The sequence below is a fragment of the Lepidochelys olivacea genome, assembly GCF_965140295.1.
Source record: "Lepidochelys olivacea isolate rLepOli2 genome assembly, chromosome: 2".
In the NCBI taxonomy this organism is placed as follows: domain Eukaryota; kingdom Metazoa; phylum Chordata; order Testudines; family Cheloniidae; genus Lepidochelys; species Lepidochelys olivacea.
In genome coordinates this window covers 133,978,332-133,994,508 of record NC_140412.1, presented here as the reverse complement: position 1 = coordinate 133,994,508, position 16,177 = coordinate 133,978,332, and positions in this window count along the sequence as shown.

Genomic DNA, 16,177 nt, shown 5'->3' with positions numbered 1-16,177 from the left:
TGCATGTTAACTGTGGCTGAGAAGGTTCAGCATCTTGCCGGAGTTGCTCAGTATCAGACTTTAAATCAGTCATATTTTCATTCAAATTGTGTGTCATCAGACTAGAGCTGCAATTGCTTAGCAACACATCACTGAGATGTTTTATTAATATTACTGAGAGGGAAACAAAGGATGTTTGGGTGTGGAAGTTCTCTTTTCCTGAACAGGAATATGAATACCTTCAGGTACAGCTTTCATATGGCATAACTGAAGAGTAAGTTTTTAACCTCAAGGAAACAAAAGCACAATGTAACACAAGAACATAAGAATGGCCATACAGGGTCAGATCAAAGGTTTATCCAGCCCAGTATCCTGTCTACCGACAGTGGCCAATGCCAGGTGCCCCAGAGGGAGTGAACCTTACAGATAATGATCAAGTGATCTGTCTCCTGCCATCCTTCTCCACCCTCTGACAAACAGAGACTAGGGACATCATTTCATACCCACCCTGGCTAATAGCCATTAATGGACTTAACCTCCATGAATTTATCCATTTCTCTTTTAAACCCTGTTATAGTCCTAGCCTTCACAACCTCCTCAGGCAAGGAGTTCCACAGGTTGACTGTGCGCTGTGTAAAGTACTTCCTTTTATTTATTTTAAATCTGCTGCCCATTAATTTCATTTGGTGCCCCCTAATTCTTGTATTATGGGAACAAGTAAATAACATTTCCTTATTCACTTTCTCCACACCACTCATGATTTTATATACCTCTATCATATCCCGCCTTAGTCTCCTCTTTTGCAAGCTGAAAAGTTCTAGCCTTTTTAATCTCTCCTCATATAGGACCCGTTCCAAACCCCTGATCATTTTAGTTGCCCTTTTCTGAACCTTTTCTAATGCCAATATATCTTTGTTGAAATGAGGGGACCACATTTGTACGCGGTATTCAAGATGTGGGCCTACCATGGATTTATATAAGGGCAATAACATATTCTCCGTCATATTCTCTATCCCGTTTTTAATGATTCCTAACATCCCATTTGCTTTTTTGACTGCCGCTGCACACTGCGTGGACGTCTCCAGAGAACTATCCACGATGACTCCAAGATCTTTTTCCTGACTAATTGTAGCTAAATTAGCCCCCATCATATTGTATGTATAGTTGGGGTTATTTTTTCCAATGTGTATTACTTGAAATTTAATGTGGATAAATATAATTTGCCATTTTGTTGCCCAATTACTTAGTTTTGTGAGATCTTTTTGAAGTTCTTCACAGCCTGCTTTGGTCTTAACTACCTTGAGCAGTTTAGTATCATCTGCAACCTTTGCCACCTCAATGTTTACCCCTTTCTCCAGATCATTTATGAATATGTTGAATAGGATTGGTCCTAGGACTGACCCTTGGGGAACACCACTAGTTACCCCTCTACATTCTGAAAATTTACCATTTATTCCAATACTTTGTTCCCTGTCTTTTACCCAGTTCTCAGTCCATGAAAGGATCTTCCCTCTTACCCCATGACAACTTAATTTACATAAGAGCCTTTGGTGAGGGACTTTGTCAAAGGCTTTCTGGAAATCTAAGTACACTACATCCACTGGATCCCCCTTGTCCACATGTATGTTGACCCCCTCAAAGAACTCTAATAGATTAGTAAGGCATGATTTCCCTTTACAGAAACCATGTTGACTTTTGCCCAACAATTTATGTTCTTCTATGTGTCTGACCATTTTATTCTTTACTATTTTTTCAACTAATTTTCCTGTTACTGACGTTAGATTTACCGGTCCGTAATTGCCAGGATCATCTCTAGAGCCTTTTTTAAATATTGGTGTGACATTAGCTCTCTTCCAGTCACTGGGTCCAGAAGCTGATTTAAAGGACAGGTTACTAACCATAGTTAATAGTTCTTCAATTTCACATTTGAGTTCTTTCAGAACTCTTGGGTGAATGCCATCTGGTCCCGGTGACTTGTTACTGTTAAGTTTCTCAATTAATTCCAAAACCTCCTCTAGTGACATTTCAATCTGTGACAATTCCTCAGATTTGTCACCTTCAAAAGATGGCTCAGGTTTGGGAATCTCCCTAACATCCTCAGCCATGAAGACTGTATAAAAAAGCAGGTATGCAAGACCACAGATTAAAGGCAACAAAAGCCAATTTAGATATTAGCCATCTCCGAATTTGTTGTGTCCTACTGGACATTTACTCTTATTAAAATAAAAGTAAGTAAAATACTAAGATGATATATTAAAAGAAGTTGAATATGACAGAATATGTTCAACATAATATTAACCATCCAAATAATTTAGGAGAAATACTATCCTTCTATACTTTTAGTATACATGTGGCAGTTAGAACAAATTACAAAAATTCTCATCTGGCTAAAGAAGTGAATATAATCACCTTCCTAACATGATCATATGTCAAGGCCCATTTGAGTCCCTATATTAATTTCCCCTTCTCCACCACATCAAATTTAAATTTCTTGTCTTTGCCTTTAAGTCCCTTCATGATTTAGCCCCACCTTATATCAGATCTATTCTCTTACTGCTTCACTGACCACTGTCTTTGTTCCATCAGTGATACTGGCCTTTGCCACCTAATAGGACCCTTCTTCCAAGAGCACTTATGTTCCTCCCTCTGCTGCTCCTTAAATGTGGAACAAATCCTTCCACCACAAAATCTGTAAAGCCGCTACCTTATCTTCCTCCAAATCCCTTAGTAAGTCTCCCTTCTTCCATATGGCTTGTTGATAGTTACTAGCCTGGTGACAAGCTACATGGTACACAGGTGGTCTGTGAAAATGTACTTATTACTTTTAGCTCTGCCTCTCTCTACCCCATCCATATTTTGTTTCCTCATTTATTTATTTTTTTGAGGAGGGTGGAATGTGGTCTTATTGTTAAGGCATTGGATTGGACTCAAGATATCTCAGTTCAATTTTCAGCTTTGCCCTAGGTATCCTATAAAACCTTGGGCAAGTTGCTTCTCTCTCTCCAAATTCATTTCTCTGTCTATAAGATAGAGATAATACTTATTTTTCTTCGCTCTTTGTTTCTTTTGTCTCTTTAGATTGTGAGGTTTTTTTGGAACAGTGACTGTTTCTCTATTTGTAATAGATAAATACAATTGACAATAATGACTCTTCTACAAGTCACTGTAGACAAACACAGTCATCAACTAAGGTGAAACATGTCTGCCATGTTAATGCTGACTGAGCCTAATCCAAAGACCACTGAAGTCAATGGGAGTCTTTCCACTGAGTTGAGCTTTGGATCAGGTTATCTGTTAGCTGAGAGCAACACCAAGTCCTATAAAACACTAAAGATGAACAGAAATTCAAAGCTGGTTTGGCCACTGTTATCACCCCAGATTATATTAGAAAGTTCACAGTAGCAAACACTACTGCTAAGGTTGAGCGAACATTCTCTCCTATTTTCAAAACTTTCTCAAATATTTTGGATTAATATTAACAGTTGTTGTTCTGTATCTAAAAGGTGATTTATGTATTTATTTCACAGGAGGAAAGGAGGGAGGGAATGGTATAGAAAGATGATTGAACTAACTCCATTCATTTATGAATCAGTCAAGCAAACAAAGTTCTGTGCTCAACGTTGTCCAGTATCATATTCATATGCTAATTTAGTGTGGCCTCAAACACCAGCTGTGACCCTTGAAAAATGGATTAGAGACTACTGATCTGAAGAGCACTGATCAACAGTTCAACAGAGAGGGGTATGACTCTATGAAATTGTGAACTCCATTTTGTTTTGTGAATTCCATTTTGTTTCAGGAGCTCCATTTTATATTGTAAACTCCATTTTCAATTAAAGCATATATTAGGGTCTGGAGACATGTCTAACCTTGTCCAGGGCAAAGTTATAATGTATGCCAGACAGAAACTCTGACCAGGAATGGTGCTTGCCACCTGGTTGAATGATTGACAGTGAACTCTTCACAAAGCAAACTGAGGCCATCAACTCTGTCCCTCAACTCTCAGCCCACCCGCATGGAACAATGGATGCTGTACGCAGAAGTCCGTCTGGCAGGGAAGGAACTGGAGTTTCTGAGCCTGGATACATGGTGTGTGTGCGTGTGCGCCTGCACGTGCCTGCTTCTTAGGAATTGTTGTTTTCAAAGATCGGTAACTCTCTCCTGTTTTTAAAAGTAAAGTGACTGTGGTTAAGACATCGTTTACTAAGCCTGGGTTCCTCGCTTTTCTAATCTACTGTCTTCAAAGGGATTAATCTAGAAAGCTAGATCACTCAAAGCCAGGTGGAAGTCTGGGGTAGCATAGAGAAGCCACCATGGCCTCAGGGTTCTATAGGGTCTATAGTGGCTTGACTATGGAGCCCCAATGCTGAAGGAAGAGTGCAGACAAAGGGCCAGTGCCTGGTAGTGCATCCTAGAGACCCAGAGGCAGCAACAGTGACTAGATATATGCAGGGGTCTTAGAAGCATGTGGGGTCCAGGAATGTGGTCACTTATAACAGATTGGTAACTGTCCAGAAGACAGAATTGGGTCTCATTGCACAGAAAAAGCACAACAGTATGTTCTAAATGTAATTCCTGATTTGAACAAATTTATGTTTTTCTTTACAGTAGCTGTTTCTTTAACAAAGAATAATGAGTAACTCATCATTGACTAGGCAAAATGTTATTGTCTGTGTTATACAGAAGGCCAGATTAGATGATCTAATGGTCCCTATAGTTTCACATCTCCTGACTTCTGCTTTCAAATTCCCAAATCTTAACATTATTTTAATGAATTCTTAAAATGTTGTCATCTTTTCTATGAATCTGCTGAGCCAAATTCCCAGTGGCAAATGAGTATTTTTCCTCCTCCTTCTGCTTTTCAGAGATGGTTCAAAACTTGATTTATGTTACTTTAAACTATATAGCTGAACTCCATGGAAAAAGCAAATTTATTTTAGAAACGATTCTACCACTGGGGATTGGCTCCAGCTGTGTTTTCTATTAGTAATTCAGACATTTTACAACAGGCAATTGTTTGTGATGTTTGTTTGCATATTAGAAAGACTGACTTACCTTAAAGCTATTCCATTTCCAACTAGTATTCCTCATGTTTTCATCTCCCCTTGCTTTTTTTTAATTGTTGCTTTCATTACCTATGGTAGGACTGACATTCTGTTGTGGTTTTAGCCACTTGATGAAATATAAACATACCAGGCCCTTTGGATGAGGGTGTATTTGTGTGTGTGTGTGGGGGGGGGGAGGTAGCAAGGGGTAGGGGAGGGGAAAGAAATATGCCAACAAGAATGCAAATGGATGAATTTGAAAATCAGCCCACTTGCAAAGTTTAAGTTTTATTTCTCCAGGGTCTGATGCAAGTAAGCCCAAGGCACACATTTTTAATTTATAAAGTTCATCCTGGCAGATAGACAATCAAAACTCTGTCTCTCCGGCCACCCACTGATCTCCAGGTGTTCAGCTCACTTCAAACTACAGCTGCACTGGAGATGTTGCCTACTTCTGCCTGGGGCCTGGAAACATCTGAGTGACTTTGGCATCCTCTGGAGAGGAGCTGGCACATAACATTAACTGTAAGGTTATACTATTTAATTGTGCCTGACTTGTCTTTGCTCAATTGCTTCCCACGCCTGCAGCCATTTTCAGTTCTCCAAAGCTGACAGATAAATATCTACAACTTTTTAAATATATATTTTTACAAAAAAAAAATGAAGAATCAGTTTCTGGTCTCTTATTTTCTTGAAAAGGGGAGGGAATTTTATAGAGACAGTAAGTCTAGCTTAGGTCTGGAGAGAATGCCAAGCAGGGTAGTGCTTCCCATCACACAACACTATCCTCTACTAAAGAGAGACATTAATATATTCCTAATAAAGATCTGTCCAATCCTCCTTGGTGAAAGGACATGGCCTGAAGGATACCTAGTGGAATGAAGACTTAGTGGTCTGGGTATCAGGTATAGGTATTCTGGATACAGTAGAAAAAAACATTGACACCACCAACACTAGTGATCCACAAGAAGGAGTCACTGTCAGAATAAGCTGTCATTGGATGATCAGTGATCCTGAAGTTCGGACACAATTTCATAGCAACTTTTGAAAGTGTTTTAACCCTTTTGTGGGGGTCTCATACTACACTTCTGTCTCCTCTTAGAACTAGTTTCACTAGTCAAACAAAATGATATCATGCATAATAACTGCAAAGCAGGCTTTCCGATTAAGCTTGTCTAAGGGTGCTTAATGCAGGGAGGGTTGGCTCACACAGTAAGTGTATTATCTGCTTGTTTCAGGTCAGATACAGTTGTATACACTTGCACAGACTTAATCAAATTTGTTTAAAGTCAGACCTATTCTCTTAGATGTTGTCTGTGGTTATAGAAGCTGTAGTTTTCATTAAAGTTATAAGCTTTTTTAGGATTTAATCCTTTAAGGACAACATTACACTTATTTTCACCTGGGTTCGCAATAGCACAAGGTTCTTTAGCAAAGTGAACTGTTTGTTCTAACCACTGGCCTTGTCATTAGCTTCTCTTTAGCACCTAATCTCAAGCTCTTTGAAGTCAATGGAAAGATTTAGATTTAATTCCGTGGGTTTTGGCTCAGGCCCTAAGTGCTAAAACTCTGTAGCTGCAGCAAAGCACAATGCAGACTCACTGATGATGCATACACATTTTTCATGTGTGTCCATCCTTCCTTCTCTATCCTCTCCCCCAAACGATCATTAATCCCATCCTTGCAACCAAATAGTTGTATCTGAAGTACAGATGGGCTGGAATCATAATCCTCTCTCTGAACCTTAAGGGAGTTTGGCTCTGAATCTGAAATTTGTGGAAATACATTTTCTCCCATAAAAAGAAAAGGAGTACTTGTGGCACCTTAGAGACTAACAAATTTATTGGAGCATAATTTACGGATATAGACTAACATGGCTGCTACTCTGAAACCTGTAATTTTCTCCCATAGTCATTCATAACTTTATATTAATACATATGCAGTAATTCAAAAAGGTAGAGTTTTGAAGGATCAAGTTTACATTTGCATATTATCCACTAAAAATATAGGTCTAACTTTTCTGGAACAAAAGTACTATTTTGGAGGGGAGCGGGGGCGGGGGGGCAGAAGGGAATTTGTTTTTCTCCCCATTGAAACAGAAGAAAGAGGGAGGATGTGTTCTTATTTATTAATTCTACAAATAGCTTTGGAACATAACTGAGTTCTCCCTCCTCCATTCCTCTTTTCTAATCTCAATTTGAATGGTGTACTTACAAATAACTTTGAAGTAGACACATATATATCTATGTAATTTTGTATATCTATATATGTATATATGAATAAAATCAGCCAGTACGTGACTGTTTGTGCCAACAGGTGGAAGGAAATTACCCAGTTTAACTGACCTGCTAAGGATCAGAAAAATTTTACCTCCAGTATTTGGAATACAAATTCATTTTCCCAGAGAGATCTACTGCGGCTTAGGCCAACTAAGGTCTCATTAGCATTCATCCTCACTCTCAAAAGATGAAGGAGAAAGAAAAAAAGAGGGGAAGGAAGAAAAAAATTGGAAAAATTAATGATAAATGAAGCAGTGAAAATAGACAAGTTTCTTACTAGTGTTATGGAGCTTCTCTCTCACTAAACTAACAATAATTCTCTGTTTCTCCTTTTAGAAAAGCTGTCTTTGCAACCCAACTGATGGCTGGAGATTACGTTTGTGGGAATAGAGCAGTGACACAATTTAGAAACAGAATTATCAAAATGATAACACAGTAGCAGCAACATCACTGGGTAATTACTATTATCGCCAACAGGATTGTTGAACAGTTATCATCAGGTTTCTGTTAAATAATGTGCATAATTTTGCATTATCTATGCAATTACCTCATGCCACGTGTATAGACTTGCTCGGGTACTGCAACATAATGTCTATACAGATTTTAGAAACTATACAATAGGTGTTAATTCTTTTTAATTTTACCCAAAATACCCCTCTTTGATTTAGCAGAGAAAACAGGAAAACCCTTTTTATTGTCTAACAGTATCAGAGTGAAGCAATTAGTAATATTCCTAAGATGATGTTGTTTATCCACAGACTAAAGAAAAAAAAATAAAAGACCTTGATATGCTCAAAGTGAGCTCCTGTCCAAAGTAAATGGCATGAGAAACATTCTGGTGGAGTTAGCTCGGTTCTGACCCAAATAAGAAAATACAGGAAGAGCTACATAAAAGGAAACAGGAAAAAGAAAAGTCTGAATTTAAAAAAAGTTGGCTTCCAGAGTTTAGTTTAACAGTGATACATTGGGAAAATAGTTAAAAAATAAAAAATGACCCAATCTGTAGCAATTATGTATTCAGAACCACCAGTTCAGAAGTGCCTGGTTTGTTTTTTGGCCAAGCATCTGAAAAAGAATAATGTTTCAGTTCTTCTGACACTCTGCTAAATGAGCCTTCAAACTTTATGCTAAGTGCTGGTTAGCTTGCATTTTTCTAAGTGTTCAAGTTATCATAAAGTGAGACATTATGGAAAACTAAAAACTTATATCATAACTTGAGTTAGAAACGTGCAGACAGTTGTGACTCTTTAGCATTTTCAGTCAGCAGAAACATTAATCTAGGAAAAATATCATGAGATAGTACATCAGTTTTGCATGATATGAACTGTAGATAAGTCCCAAAGTGCCCTTAAATTTATTTAAAGAATGTCAACGAAAACAGATTACATACAGTAGACAGTAGCTCACTGGTAGGAACTCTGCTTTGTAAAAGAATATCCCCCCAGTTATTGCAACCTTACCATCATCCATCATCTATTTTATAAATCTCAGTCATTGATTGGGGTCGAACTCAATTATTCCACAACTGCAGAGTCTTTTGCACCATTCTTTGAATAACATTTATGTTATATATAGTCATTTACTGGGGTAGAACAAAACATAATTGGAACACCATTATGTATTGTAAAATCATATTAGTAGACACATTCAATTTTTGCCTCTCATTCACAGACATCTCTCCCTCAAGACCTTGTCACGGAACAGTATCTGCTGGCCAAGGAATATTGAAGAACACTCCAGTCAAGGCCCATCCACGCTACATCATGTTCAACCACAGGAATTGCCATGGAGCATTACAAGGTTATCTCCTCCTCAGAAGAGGAGTATGTTGCTACTGCAGCACTAAAACCCTCAACCAGTCTTATAGCAAAGAGGTTTATCCTGCAAGATGTTGAACACTCCTTCTGAGGGGTTGAACACCCCCAACTTCAAAAGGAAGTTGAGGGTGCTCAACTCCTCTCAGTTGTTGCTTTGAACCTATCAATATTGGTGTCCAAAGAGGACATACCACCAGGCCGGTGAATCAAACTGTGTCCTCCAGTGGTAACATACAGAGCTAAGGACAATCCTCATGGCTGTGTCATTGGGAGAATTATTTTCACATTGTTTGATTTCAGTTTTTTTCAAATCTATGTAATGTGTTATTTTCCTTTGAAAGGTGAAATGGCTCTGCAGCTTAGAGCTGTTCAAGGAGTAGTTAACTTTCAGCAAACAAGAATTCTTGATGCTTTGAAAATGTATTTGCATGGCAGATTTCACTAAACCAGCCTGGTATGAAAACGTATATCTCTTAGGAAATAATCCCCAATAAATTTGAAAAAAAAATCAAAAGATTTAGCAGAACCTTATCTCAGTCTCAACCTGGTATCTGGGGGAAAAATAGAACGGGGGGAACAGAACCACAGCAAACATAACTGAAAAAATAACATTCAGCAATATGTTACAAAGCATTTCAGATGTCAGCTCAACAACTAAAAAAACCAGTGTGCAAATAAGTGATTTGCCTTACAGAGGTCTGTAAATAGGAGATATAACTTCACTGAAATTTGACAACTAACTCCATTTTTATCTTTACAGACACAACAGACAGTTTTATACTCTCCCCCCCCCCCCTTTTGAATCAAAGGTGGAAGTCCTGTAGCATGACATCTTTCACTATGCTGAAAGATGTAAAATGTAGGTGCTAATGAGCTTCCAGATACAGAAAGGATACAAGATATCCTGAGTCAGAGGCATTCCACAGTAATATCAGCAGCGACTATTTCCAGTTATGTTTACTCAGATGTTGTACTGAGTAAATGGATCATTTTGGTATTGTTCTGGGTGAACAGTGAAAATCAATCTGCTCTTGTTGGTCTTTTACAAGGCCACTGAATTTGATCATATCGGGTTAGCTTAGGGACAGTGCTATCGTGATAGGCATACATGAAATGCTACAGGAAGAGAAAAATAAAATAAAGGATGGCTGAATTGCTTTGATTAAATAAAATCTCTCCTGATCCTGTAACTAATTTTAGAATCTAAACTGAAGTCAACCAGTTATAACATTTAAATGTTCCAGCACACTTATTCTCCTTTGCTTTCCTGAACTAGAAGGGCTGAAACACTGCAAAGAGAAGCTCCTTCCTCTTTGTGGTGTTCCCAGAAGTAAGCATACCAGAAGTGACATAAATGCCACAAGAAAGCCTGTTCTTATGAGAGTCTCAACTTGATTTTGAAGGCTCAGGAGGTTCAGATAAGCTCTGAATCTTTTGAGGTCCATACCACCCTCATCCCTGTCCAAAATGATCTGTTTATGCTACTCAGGAAAATTAATCAAAACCAGCAGAACCTGTTGCTATTCATTTATTGAGAGCTGCTTCCTTTTAATTTTGCAAAAAATCAATATTGCCTATTTTAGGAACTGCTGAGGATTTTCCATGCTCATTGAGCTCAGCGGACAGAGCACCATTGGAAATCAGGCCATATGGATGTTAAGAAGATTTACAGTCGACAGAGCTACTTTATTACTAAGTGTACATGCTACAGAGCTGTTCAGAAATTTTCCATCAAAACTGAGTTCCACTGTAAATCTCAGGCAGGGGTCTGTTGCAAACCTGCCCAGCTCTTGGACAGACCAGGCTTCTAGGGTCTGCATCCCTGGGACAGCCTTACAACACACACTACCCAGGGCCAGGGACCCAGCTCTTCCAGGGTCCCTTCTGCAGAGCTGGAACTCAAACCCAGGCTAGAGCCTGGCTTTAATTAGAACACTCAGGATACTCAGGCTCCCTGCCATGGAATTGTGAACCTGAAAGTCTTCGGATGGGCTTCCAGGGTCTGTGTCTCAAGGGCAGTCTGCATAGTGGAGCTGTCCCAGAGTCAAGACCCTGGAAGCCTGACATCTGCTGCATGAAACTGACATGATTCTTGTCAATTTCACAGCTGCCCACTGAATAGCAGCTTTGAAACTGACAAGAATCATGTCAATTTTATTCAGCTACTGCTGCTCTGGGGAGTATTTCTGCCTTCAGAAACACCACATATTGGTATTTCCAAAACAATTCCACCCCCCTTCAAATATCTAGTGTGACTTGCAGTCCATATGATTTTATGAAAATATGCTAATGAGTGTGAACATAATGTAACTGGAATATGTTTCATGCAAAAGGTCTCTTGTAAGGTATCATTACAAAGCTTATAATCTACTGAGTGTGGTCATCCTATTTGTATAAATGTATCATTCTTGTATCTGAAGCTAGAAATATTAAGTATTACTCTATGAAGTCCTATTGTAATTATGCAAAGTGTGGGCCATTAATGGAGGTTTGGCTCCCATCAACTAGGACAATTAGTTGTAAATGGCTCTGTTTACTTGCAAGCCTTCCTGTGAGTCAGGCCAGGAAAAATGAAGGCTTGGGGTCTCACAGGACATGTGACCATGGTACTGGAATCCATCATACATCTGGTGCTTTTCCATTTAGAAGAAGGGGTGGAGACCCAGAAAGACAAAAGATTCCTGCCTTGTGCCAAAGCTATATGAGAGGGTGGAACATAAAAAAAGGATGTTCCAGTCATGAGAAATCCCCTAGTTGCCACCTGAGCTGGAACTAACAAGAACTGTATCAGGGGACAGGATTGGGCTCAGACTAGGAAGCAGGCCAGTCTGTGAAAGAAGCTTATTGGAACATCTCCGAGGGGGAGATTTTATCTGTAATCAGTTTCTTAATGTATTAGGCTTAGACCTGCATGTTTTTGTTTTATTTTGCTTGGTAACTTACTTTGTTCTGTCTGCTATTACTTGGAATGATTTAAATCCTACTTTTTATACTTAATAAAATCACTTTTGCTTATTAATTAACCCAGAGTAAGTAATTAATACCTGGGGGAGCAAACAGCTGTGCGTATCTCTCTATCAGTGGTATAGAGGGTGAACAATTTATGAGTTTACCCTCTGTAAACTTTATACAGAGTAAAACAGATTCATTTGGGGTTTGGATCCCATTGGGAGCTGGGTGTCCGGGTGCTGGAGACAGGAGCACTTCTTAAGCTGTTTTCAGTTAAGTCTGCAGCTTTGGGGGTGTGGTTCAGACCCTGGCTCTGTGTTGGAGCAGGCTGGCGTGTCTGGCTCAATAAGGCAGGATTCTGGAGGCCCAAACTGGCAGATAAAATGGGCCCAGAGGTAGTCTCAGCACATCAGGTGACAGTCCCAAGAGAGTTTCTGTGACCGAACTCGTCACATCTAGTTTTTGTGAAATTTCAGTGTCAGAATTTTCCATATCCCAGAACTTCCATGTTTCAGCCTGTGCTAGTTCTACTGTGCTATCATGCACCACTGTGCATTCCTGCTCCTCTACTAGAACAGCACATGAAATTAGAGGCAAACAAACCAATCAACCCACGTTTTCTAATCTCCACTTTCCCATTTTTATTTGTTTAAAAGCTGGCTATTTCTCTCAAACTATTAATATGTACATATAAGGGCTAAAAACAAAAATTGTTCTTTTCATTAAGGACCCAATAACTAATGTCTAATCTTGGTGTTTGGAGATGGGTATTTTGTTGCCTTTTGTCAAAAAACACACGACACTGCCTTCTGTCAAAAACCTCAAAAACAAACAAAAACCACTGCTGTAACATGAGTGAATGGAAACAAATATTCTACACATTTGCAGCTACAGTTAACAACAGCACAATATCTGATGTGGAAAAGCATTGTCATCCTGAGACCTGGGGGGAAATGCTATGACAGTTAAACCAAAATCTCTCTCCCTCCCACATCAGAAAAGGCTGATTCATTTAACTTGAAATGTTCAGTGGAAATATGTCAATTTCAACTAATATTTAGACTGAAACTGGCCAACATGGAAACCTTCCATGGGAACCTTCCCGAGCTCCCAAGACACCCCCTGGTCGATTGCCAGGGAGCCAGGGCTCCAGGGCTCACATTTAGTTTTAGAAACACCAACATGGTTCTGCTGCAGCAACGCTTCTGTTTTCCCCAAACAAAATGCTAATGAATTTAATGTCCACAAAAATGTCAAGTATTTGGGCTTTTTGTCGCAATTTCTATTCCCACCCCCCACCCAGAAATGAAATTCAGTGCCCTGTTGGCTGGAAATCAGGATAAACATTTGGATTGCATTTTAGGCCAGGGATAAAAGATATTGCTTTGAGAAAAACAGCAGAAACATTTTAAAAGAGGGCAGTTCTTTGTGGAATGCTCTGTAGAGAAACATTATTCTTTAACCTCAGCAGAAAAGGCAACTTCAAGTTATGAAGAATAGTGACCAAAAAAAAAAATGAATAAAAATACCTTGAAATTTAGTCAATGTACAAGATTTCTGTGAGTTTAATCAACATGAAAGTTTGAAGGATCTGCAAATAATTGAGGACAAAAAAAAGTGCTACAGGACACTAAATTTCTTAAAGGACCCATTTAAAATTTAATTTTTACTCAAACTAGATAACCAATCTACTTGAAAATTGTCAGTAGATTCATTCTACATTCAAAGAATAAGTATTAGAATTTTGATGAGAATGTGCTATTCATACATACACATGTGTTTGAATCCATGCTTTAAGTTCAAAACTCAATTCAGCAACAACTTTGGAACCTTTACTGGTGTTTTCAAAATGATTGTTAGTGGGCATACCGACAACAAGAGGCATATAATTTAAGTATTGACAACTAAGTGTGTCAATAACTCATTTTAGTCTTTGACATATAGTACACTGGTTCTAGAGTTTGTCCTAATTAAGTAGGTGTTTCATTTATTATGCCAATTCGCTGACTTCTAATGAATTAGTAATGGGCAATATTAGAGACAATGAAATGTTTAAATTATGTTGATAGTACAGACCTGATTCTCATCTGTAACAATTGAAATCTGTGTGGAGGGAAAGGAAGATTATGACAAAGGTGTTTTATAACAGACAAACACTTGAAAAAAATCACTGTTCTTACAAGATTTATGTGCTTAAAGCTAAGTAAATGCACAAGTGGGCACATAAGTACTTCTGTTGAACTCAGGTTTCAGAGTAACAGCCGTGTAGAACTGTCATCTAGGTTAGGAATGAACCAGGCAAAGAATGTAAATAAGGATGACAGAATGTGGTCTAATTGTGTATATTTATCCCAATACATCTTTCTTTTTACTGGCATAAATTCTGCAATGGAAAGTGTAAACAAAGGAGTTGCACCACATTGTAACTTCAGGTAAATATGTTCCTACCTTCTTTAGCCAACATTTTAAATAATTATTATAGAAATATTTACTGAAAGACAGCTCAGGCCAGCATTCACATGGATGGATTGTCAATACCAAGCATAGGTAATGAGTAGAATATGCTGTCCAAGGAGGCCATTTGCCATTGTTAACAACAAAATTTAATAATTAAGTTCAAACATGCAACCTTAAAGACAAGGAATTTCCTAAACAACGGAACAAATATAAACACACATCTTAAATTCAATAAAACCGACTCAGGAAGTTTAAGAAATGGTTAATGAAAATAAAATTGCTGTAAGTCCAGGAGCACGTCAGAAATGAAGGATGGATTCAGTTCTTCATTCTTCCAATAGTGAGTCAATATAAAAATGAGGAATGAAAGTTGAATCTTGAGTGAATATTATTGTTTATTCTTAGGATTCATTTTAGGATCTGGTATTTATGAACAATTCGACAAAAACATGCCTGTTTAAAGAGAAAAGTTTATATACAGTTTAGTTTTAGTTTACTAGCAAGGGCTAGGATCTCCAAACATTAAAGTAGTGTATTATTATAATAATAATATAAAGTTTTCTGTAGCTATCGTAGCGTTTGAAAGTGATGGCAGTCATTATGAATTCATAGTCCCAGGATTTCAAGTGTATGAAATATATATTTTATGTAGCAGAACAGCACTCAGATAAGTGATATAAAAAAACAACTTTACTGTCTGCCATAAACTTTGTATGAAATCACACTGCTTTAGAAAAAAAAGAAAAAGGAAGAAACGAAATATGATTTCTTTGAAACTTTTCCAAAACTACAGTGAAAGCCAGCATTTGCTGATAGCTCAGAAAGGTCTGATCAACTTAAAGGAAACCCCTAGCAAGGATTACAGAGAGTGTATCAAAAGTTGAGGAAATATGGAGGCAAACAGGATTACAAGGTTTGTGCTGGTCTTGCTAGCTAGTTTCTCTTTCTCTCTATTTTCTCTAATATTCAAGTGCCTTGTTAATAATTATAGACTGGATTTTGGATTTTGCTTAGGTCTGTGCCAAGAGGTTGTGTATATTTTTCACTAACCTAGGAGTAGCCCAGGGGGGCATTAAAACTCAGAGATGCCTCTGAGTCACAATTCCTCTTCTGCATTCCCTGCTCCTTCTGGTCTGTGCTAGTTGTAAATTACTAAAGCCTTCTTCTCCCCATAAATTCCACACACACTGGCTTGGCTACTCTGGCCAGTGAGGAGAGGGCATAGACCTAAGGCTTTGCCCACTCCCTATCAAAATACTCCAAGGAGGGAATAGCCCCAATTAATCTCAAGCACCTGGACTAAGGTTTGTATAGCCCATGTAGTGGGGTGATGGTGAAGACAGGATTCTTCTCCCCGGTGTGAGCACATAGCCATAATTAGAATCTAAGACTATATAAATATATATGGTGATAGTACATGGAGGTTGCAACCAGGATCAGAGCCCCATTATGCTAGGTGCTGTGCAGATCTATTTAGGAGACACAGTTCTTGACCTTAAAAGGAGATCCAAGCACAGACTGAATAAAAGCTGTTTAAAATATTAAAAGAATTAATGATATGTAGAAACAAACAACAAATGCTAAGTTTCAGCTGTGAGTAACCCCATTTACACATACAACTGCTACTTGGAGCCTGGTGTCTGTTGAAATC